The sequence below is a fragment of the Pongo abelii genome, chromosome 4, assembly GCF_028885655.2.
Source record: "Pongo abelii isolate AG06213 chromosome 4, NHGRI_mPonAbe1-v2.0_pri, whole genome shotgun sequence".
NCBI lineage: Eukaryota > Metazoa > Chordata > Mammalia > Primates > Hominidae > Pongo > Pongo abelii.
In genome coordinates, this window is record NC_071989.2 from 66,545,491 (window position 1) to 66,553,581 (window position 8,091).

Consider the following 8,091-nt stretch of genomic DNA (forward strand, 5'->3'; position numbering starts at 1 on the left):
AAACAAATACAAGATAATAGCAGAACATAAAAGACACTGGCAGAAGGATTTTCAATGTTAAGAACTGGCCTATGACAAAACTGGCCATTTTACATCTTTACCATATTTATAGGTTTACTTTTCTAATATTTATACTTTTGACTTGTGGCGGGGGCATGGGGTCGGTAAGGTAGCCATAGACAGGAAGATTTGTACAATGATGGAAAACTAATAAATACGTGAATTTTGTTAAAGAAAGATTCTCAAATCACAATATATTCTTGGCAGTACAGAAAAGTATTCTTCTGGGGATAGAGGTAGTGTCCACATAAGTCAGAATGAAAATGAGCTGGGAAGGTGGGTAAATTTCCCAACTCTGGAATTTGTGGCAGAGAGAGCAAATAACTGCGGCTTTCCTGGCGCCTGGTTGCTCGCACCATGTCGAGGCCCAAGCAGGCTAAATCCCAGCACATCATCTCGGAGGAGGCCCAGGGCGAGCAGCCGCCGCAGCAGCCGACCCCGGAGTTTGTAGATGTGGCCCCCGCGGTGTCTGCGGTGGGGGAGCTTAGTGCTCGGTGGGAGAAAACGCAAGTCTATGAGAAAACGCAAGTCTATAAGCAAAGTTCTTTAGCATCTCTGAGTTCTTGGAACATAAGAAAAAATGCACTAAAAATCCACCCGTCTTCATCATGAATGATGGCGAGGGTCCAGTGCCTTCAGAAGACATCTCTGAAGCTGTACTGAGCCACCAGCCACCCAGTCCAAGCACTGAGGATGGCCACAGGGAGAATGGGGGCAGCTCAGGGGACATGAAGGAGAAGCTGGTGCGGAATCTGTGATGTATCTAAAGACAGAGACGGCCCTGCCACCCACCCCCGAGTACGTAAGATATTTAACCAAAGGCAAAGTGGCCAACACTAACATGTCCTTGCGGGCACTATGGGGCACCAAGGTGGCGGTGAATCATCAGAAAGCAGATGCCCTGTCTGCCCCTGTGCCTGGCGCCAACAGCATCCTCGAGCCGATACTGTGTCTGTAGCAGCAGAAGCAGCTACAGCAGACCCAGCTCACCGAGCAGATCCGCATCCCGGTGAACACACGAGCCTCTCACGCCTGCACTCCAGCGGGGCGGGGCCGACACCCTGAAGACCTTGGGCAGCCACATGTCCCAGCAGGTTTCTGCAGCTATGGTTTTGCTCAGCCAGAAAGCTGGAAGCCAAGGTCTGTCTCTGGACGCCTTAAAACAAGCCAAGCTACCTCATGCCAGCATCCCTTCTGCCACCAGCTCCCTGTCCCCAGGGCTGACGCCTTTTGTTCCAAAGCCGGATGGGACCCGGGTGCTCCCAAACGTCATGTCCCGCCTCCCCAGTGCTTTACATCCTCAGGCCCCGGGCTCGGTGCTCTTCCAGAGTCCTTTCTCCACTGTGGCGCTAGACCCATCCAAGGGAAGGGAAGCCACCGAACATCTCCGTGGTGGATGTCACATCCAAAGATGATGGCGTCCTCTACAAGTACAAGTGTAAGTGCTGTAGCAAGGTTTTCGGGACTGATAGCTCCTAGCAGATCCATTTCCGCTCCCACACTGGAGAGAAACCCTTCGTGTGCTCTGTCTGTGGTCATCGTTTCACCACCAAGAATGACCTCAAGGTGCACTTTTGCCGACATCCCTAGGTGAAGGCAAACCCCCAGCTGTTGGCCGAGCTCCAGGACAAAGTGGCGACAGGCAATGGCATCCCCTATGCACTCTCTGTACCCCTCCCTGTCGATGAATCAAGTCTCTCTCTAGACAGCAAACCTGTCCTTGTAACCCCCTTGGTAGGGCTACCTGAGAATCCCTCTTTGGTGACTAACCCCAAGGACCTCAAGGGTGGACCCCAGCCAAGCAACTTGCAGCCTGGGCCTTCTCCAGAAAGTGAGGGTGGACCCACACATCCTGGGGTGGGACCAAACCATAATTCCCAAAGGACTGGTGGCTTCCAAGGGAATGGGACCACCGATCCCAACGAATGTCTCATTTGCGACCAAGTCTTAAGCTGCCAGAGCTCCCTCAAGATGCATTACTGCACCCACAATGGGGAGAGATCATACCAGTGTGATATCTGTGGCCAAGTCATTTCTACCAAAGGTAACCTGAAGACACACCTTGGGGTTCACTGAACCAACACGTCCATTAAGACGCAGCATTCTTGCCCCATCTGCCAGAAGAAGTTCGCCAATGCCGTGATGCGGCAGTAGCAGATTCGCCTACTCCAAGATGGATGGCTCCCAATCAGGTATCAGTGCAGATGTGGAAAAAGCAGGTGCTACTGACAGCATTCCCAAAACCAGTTTCCTCATTTCCTGGAAGAAAACAAGATTGCAGTCAGCTAAGCTAAAGGAGAACTTGCATGAAAGGAGAAATGCAGACAGAGTGAAATCTCTAGAATCTGCTTTTTTTTGTAAGAACTCATCCCCTCCTGTTTTGTTTCTCTTACTGATATGCAAATGATGTTTACGATGGTTGTGATCACAACCTCAGGCAAGTTCTACAATCACAATTGTTGCTATATTGCTTTGCAAAAAATTGAAAACTAAAAAAAAATACCGAAACAAATACAGAGTTTTTTTAAAAAAAATTTTGGAAAGAAGATTTGTTACTTGTGACAAACTGTATACATAGAGCCTTTGTACAACCTAGAATGACTTTTTCCAAAGACTGTTAGCTATTTCAAGGTAGAACCATTGGAACTTACTGAACAACAGTGGAAAAGACAACTACATAGCCTAACTGAGGGGAGAGGAGTACTGTATACTTCTATGGTAACTGTATGCAGTTCTGTCATCTATTTAGGGACCTGTTTTAGATGCCCCAACCCTGTCCTCATCTTATTGTTTATTTTTTCGAATGTAATAATAAAAAAAACTACAAAAACTAAGGTTGTAAAATTGTAAAATTGCTTCAGCCTTAGAACTTTAAGTAGGATGCCTTCAAATGGACTTATACTAGTCCTCAGGGAGTCAATACGTGTGTTGCTGCTTATTTAAATACAGTTCAGTTGGAGCCCCGAGACTGTCAACGTCCTCCTCACACTTCTTAGATGCCTTTCTCTTCCTGAACTCCAGAAGAGGTGGGCACCTGAGCGGGGAATCTCAGATGACTTAATTTAGTTTGCCAGTGCCTACTTTATTGAAGAACTGGGTTTTCATTCTTGAGAAGAAACTCATGGAAGGGCATGTTTCCTATCACAGGTTCACATACTATTTTTTTTTTTTGTCGAATTTCCTTCTATGACTTATGCCAAATAATTATGAAGATTTTTTGGTTTTCTTGCAGAATATTTCAGGAAGGCTATGAAGCTGGAACAGGCAAGTCCTGGGTGTGAAAGCTTTAATTGATTTACCTCATTTATTTTTTATTTTTCATAGACATAGGGTCTTTTTTCCTATTTTAAGACCACTAAAATATTCCCAGGCCCTGTCTAAAACCTAAGAGTTGATGTATTGGTGGGAAGAGCTGAACGTTCAAAATGGTTTTGTGATGCCTTTTTTTTTGCAATTTCCTTTTGTGCATGTAATATTGAGCAAACAAAACATTGCTCTTGGTTTAACAAGAAAGGAGAAAGAAAGAAAGAAAGACTAACTTCTGGGAGAAAAGTCTTTCCTTCTATGTGGAAGGCCCTGACTGAAATGTGGATCCAAGACGATTGGCCAAAGTATCATCTTTTTGTTGTTGCACTTGACTTTAGGATTCCCTCCACCCCCGCTTTTTTTGGGCAAGTTGTGCCTTTCCTTCTGGAATTGCAAGTGAATACAATAATAGTACCTATTCACATTGTGAAGTGGATATTGTTACAGAAAATACACCAGTGGCTTTCTCAATGTTGAGCTAATAATGTCTTGTGAACGTATAATCTGTGGAGAAACCCCTGTAGTTGTACCTGCTGATGCTGTCTTGGTAAATGAATTTTGATTTTTTTTTCTCCCCAAAAAAGAAAATGAGTGGGAAGAGAACCAAATCGTTAAGAACATGGTCATAAAGAGTCTAGATTTTGATGAGAGAACAAAGGAAGAGTTAGAAATAAGGTGTGAGAAATGATCATAGTAACTGGCTAGAAAGAAAGCCAACTTTGTTTGAATTTAAAGTGGACCAGAGGGACAAATGGTGTGAAAAGCAGTGTGACTGATGATATCTAGTAGGTAGCAGATGCTGATGGAGGGAGGGAGGGTAGACTGCATAGACAGGAAGGGCCTCAGTATAAGGTAAAAATGATTCATCATTAATAATGACTATTTTTTTTTCTTTTTTTTAGCATAGGTGTTGTGAAGGGACAAGTACAGGAGAAAGTATACAGTTATTTAATTATCTTTCTTAAATTTTGGAAACACACATGTAGCATTTATAAGATATACTATTTTGTGAATTAGATGAGAGTTTGTGGATGGATACTGTGGTGCTTACTAGGGCACCTTCTTCTTAGGTTCAATGAAATATTTAGACTCACATCGTGACCACAGGCCCCCTTGGCCCCAGTCTACTTGAAATACTATAGGAAAAGAACTACAGAATGTCAGGGGACAGTGTCAGGTGCTCCTCTGCTGTGGGAGTCCTTGTAGCAGTCTTTACCACCATCCACACAATTGTTCAGGAGCCATTCTCTGTGGCCCTGATTTAGAAGACTCATGACCCACAACAGCCAATACCTCTTATAACAACTCCCATCAGGTGTTTATGGTTCATTTATAGTTCTGCCCAGTCCAGATGCAAGTTACCAATAAACAGTCATTATTATCATCAGTAATGTGCCAGACAACAGAGTTGACATCATTTTTATAAGGTTAGTTAGGGGACAGTGGGAGAAAGTTAACCGAAAATCAAATTCTCAAGTAGAAATAAAAATGGTTAACCCTTTACCTGCAGATATCTAAAAAGGCCCTTGTACCTGTGAAACGATAAGACTGCCTAATGCCTCCCTGTGCTGTGCTATCCCAGCCCATACATCTTGGTAATTAATATGGTTTGGCTGTGTCCCCACCCAAATCCCATCTTGAATTATAGCTTCCATAATTCCCACATGTCGTGGGAGGGGCCTGGTGGGGGGTAACTGAATCATGGGGGCAGGCAGGTCTTTCCCATGCTGTTCTCTTGATAGTGAATAAATCTCACAAGATCTGATGGTTTTATAAAGGGGAGTTCCCCTGCATGCACTCTCTTGCCTGCCTCCGTGTAAGATGTGACTTTGCTCCTCATTCACCTTCTGCCATGATTGTGAGGCCTCCCCAGCTGTGTGGAACTGTGAGTCAGTTAAACCTCTTTCCTTTATAAATTACCCAGTCTTGGGTATGTCCTTATTAGCAGTGTGAGAACAGTGATCAATCACTATCTGCTGAATGTATATAGGCGACATGATGTAAACTGAGAAATGTTAGTTATCTGACACTAAAGGGCTGAAATTGACAGTTCAGATGACCCAAACCATACTTCAAACTCCCCACAAGGGCTGTGTAGCCAGGATATATTTTCATCAGTTAGTTCTCATAAAAATATGTAAAGTGGGTGTTGAAACTGTCAGTTTTAGCCCTTTAGTTTCTGATAACTCACATTTCTCAGTTTACATCATATCACCCATATACACTCAGCAAATGGTAATTGATCACCAAAAACAAAAAACAGAAAACCCCAGCTAATTTGGGAAATATGGAAATACCACCAGGGATGTAGAGAACGATGCAGGGAGGGAAGGCAGCTAAGGTAGGTGCGCTACCAAGCCAGCTACCAGAGCGGGCAACTGGAGCTCATCCTGGGGTGACTGTGGGGAACAGTGCAAACCCACACCTCAGGATGATCCCAGCTGAGGAGTGAGGGAGCCAGGACATCTACACACCAATGCTCTAGAGCCATTGGTTGAGGGCTGCTCCCAGAAGGTGCTAACTCCCTGGTACTTTGGCCTGCTGCACAGGGGCAGCAGAAAATAAATCACTGGAGCAGGAAATATAGATACTGGCACCGGGGAGTCACTTGAGCACAGTGAATGATCCCAGGGTTGTGGGCAGGACATGGACAACATCTGTTACAGCAGCCTTGCATTTTAGGTCTGGAAATGCTATGACAAAGAAACTCTTTTTTTCCATTTATGAAGTCCCTTCACAAAGTCTCCATGGGCTTTTAATCGAAATATGAGCATGAAACACTTAATCTGATGGAGAAGAGATGGTATAGCAAAGTGATTAGGAACTCTCAGGATTTCCACTGCTTGGGTTTAAACCCCATCTCTGCTGCTTGGATAGCTTAGTTGTGTAATTTAGGCAAGGTCTGGAGCCTTTTTGTGCCTCAGTCTTCTCATTTGTGGAATTGGGACAATAAGGATGTTATGAGAATTGAATTAGATGATATGAGTGAAAGAAGTACATAGAACAGATTGTTGGGGTCAGAGATGAATAACTAAGAGTTTTTGCCCTTGGAGAGTTTAAATCTTTTTTTTTTTTTTTTTGAGATGGGGTTTCATTCTTGTTGCCCAGGCTGGACTGCGATGGCACGATCTTGGCTCACCACAACTTCTGCCTCCCAGGTTCAAGTGATTCTCATGCCTTAGCCTCCCAATTAGCTTGAATTGCAGGCATGCACCATCACTCCTGGATAATTTAGTATTTTTAATAGAGACTGAGTTTTACCATGTTGGTCAGGTTGGTCTCGAACTGCTGACCTTAGGTGTTCCACCTGCCTTGCCTGCCAAAGTGCTGGGCTTACAGGCGTGAGCCACTGCACCCGGTGAGTTTAAATGTTAATGGGGAAGATACTTAAGCAAACAGATCATCTTAATATAACAGGATCAAATGTGAGATTGTGACAGGCACAACATCTGTGGGAGCACAGAGAAGATGCATTTAGCACACTCTGAGAAATCAGAATGGCTTCCAGGGAAAGAACATGACTAAACTCCCAGACAGGAGGGGCTGCATGGAGAGAGGAGAGCCAGGCACAGGAAAGAATGCTCCAGGTAAAGCAATGTGAGCCTCACTCACCTTTTTTCTTTTTTATAAAATTTAATTTAATTTAATTTTAAGTTCAGGGATACATGTGCAGGACGTGCAGGTTTGTTACATAGGTAAACGTGTGCCATGGTGGTTTGCTGCACCTATCAACCCATCACCTAGGTATTAAGCCCTACATGCATTAGCTATTTATTCTGATGATCTCCCTCCCCTGACCCCCCAACAGGCCCCAGTGTGTGATGTTCACCTCCCTGTGTCCATGTGTTCTCATTGTTCAGCTCCTATTTCTAAGTGAGAACATGTGGTGTTTGGTTTTCTGTTCCTGTGTTAGTTTGCTGAGGATAATGGCTTCCAGCTCTATCCATGTCCCTGCAAAGGACATGATCTCATTCCTTCTTATGGCTGCATAGTGTATGTACCACATTTTCTTTATCCAGTCTATCATTGATTGGCATTTGGGTTGATTCCATGTCTTTGCTATTGTGAATAGAACTGCAATGAACATACGTGTGCATGTACCTTTTTTTTTCATTTGAATTGTATTGGATGAAGTGACATAGGAGTGAGTTTAGGCAATCGCTTCAAAAGCTTTACCACTCTGAGGCTGAGGAGTGGAGTGTGAGATGGAGGGCTAGGTAGGGGGAGGGGTGGAGTGGGCATAGGGCTGAGCCCTGGTTGTCCCAGCACTTCCTCTAACAATCTGCATGACTGTAGGCAAGTCCTTCACCCTCTCTAAGCCCTTGGCTCCCCACCCGAGCAAAGAGGGGCTTTGGGTAGCTGGGTCGTGATCAGGGCTTATAGCCCTGTCTAAGCGCCCACCTTCAGAAGTGTGCTTCAGCCTTTGTGGGTAGGTGGTTATGCATGCTGCTATGGCCTGTGATTTAGAGGGTTTTGACAAGTGTGGAGAAGTGTCTGCTCCCCTCTCATGTTTCCCATCTGGAGTTCTCAGTTCTTTGCCAAATTTCCTCCAGCTCTTTGGCACAGAGGCCTGGTCTCAGAGCAGGTTGTGCCTTGGAATTTGGCTTTTTGGGGACATGTTCTCTAGTTCAGGCCTGTTGAGGTGGTCTTGTTCTCCTTGTCTCCATCAGTGCCTGCTGGGATTTGGCAGGCCGACCCCCAGCCCAGACTAGGGACAGAAGGCAA

The 8,091-nt window shown here is 45.0% G+C and overlaps 1 pseudogene; it reads left to right on the plus strand.

Moving 5' to 3' along the window:
* The first annotated feature begins 417 nt into the window (after positions 1-417).
* Positions 418-2,214, plus strand: LOC100456348 (sal-like protein 4; annotated as a pseudogene).
* The last annotated feature ends 5,877 nt before the right edge of the window (positions 2,215-8,091 follow it).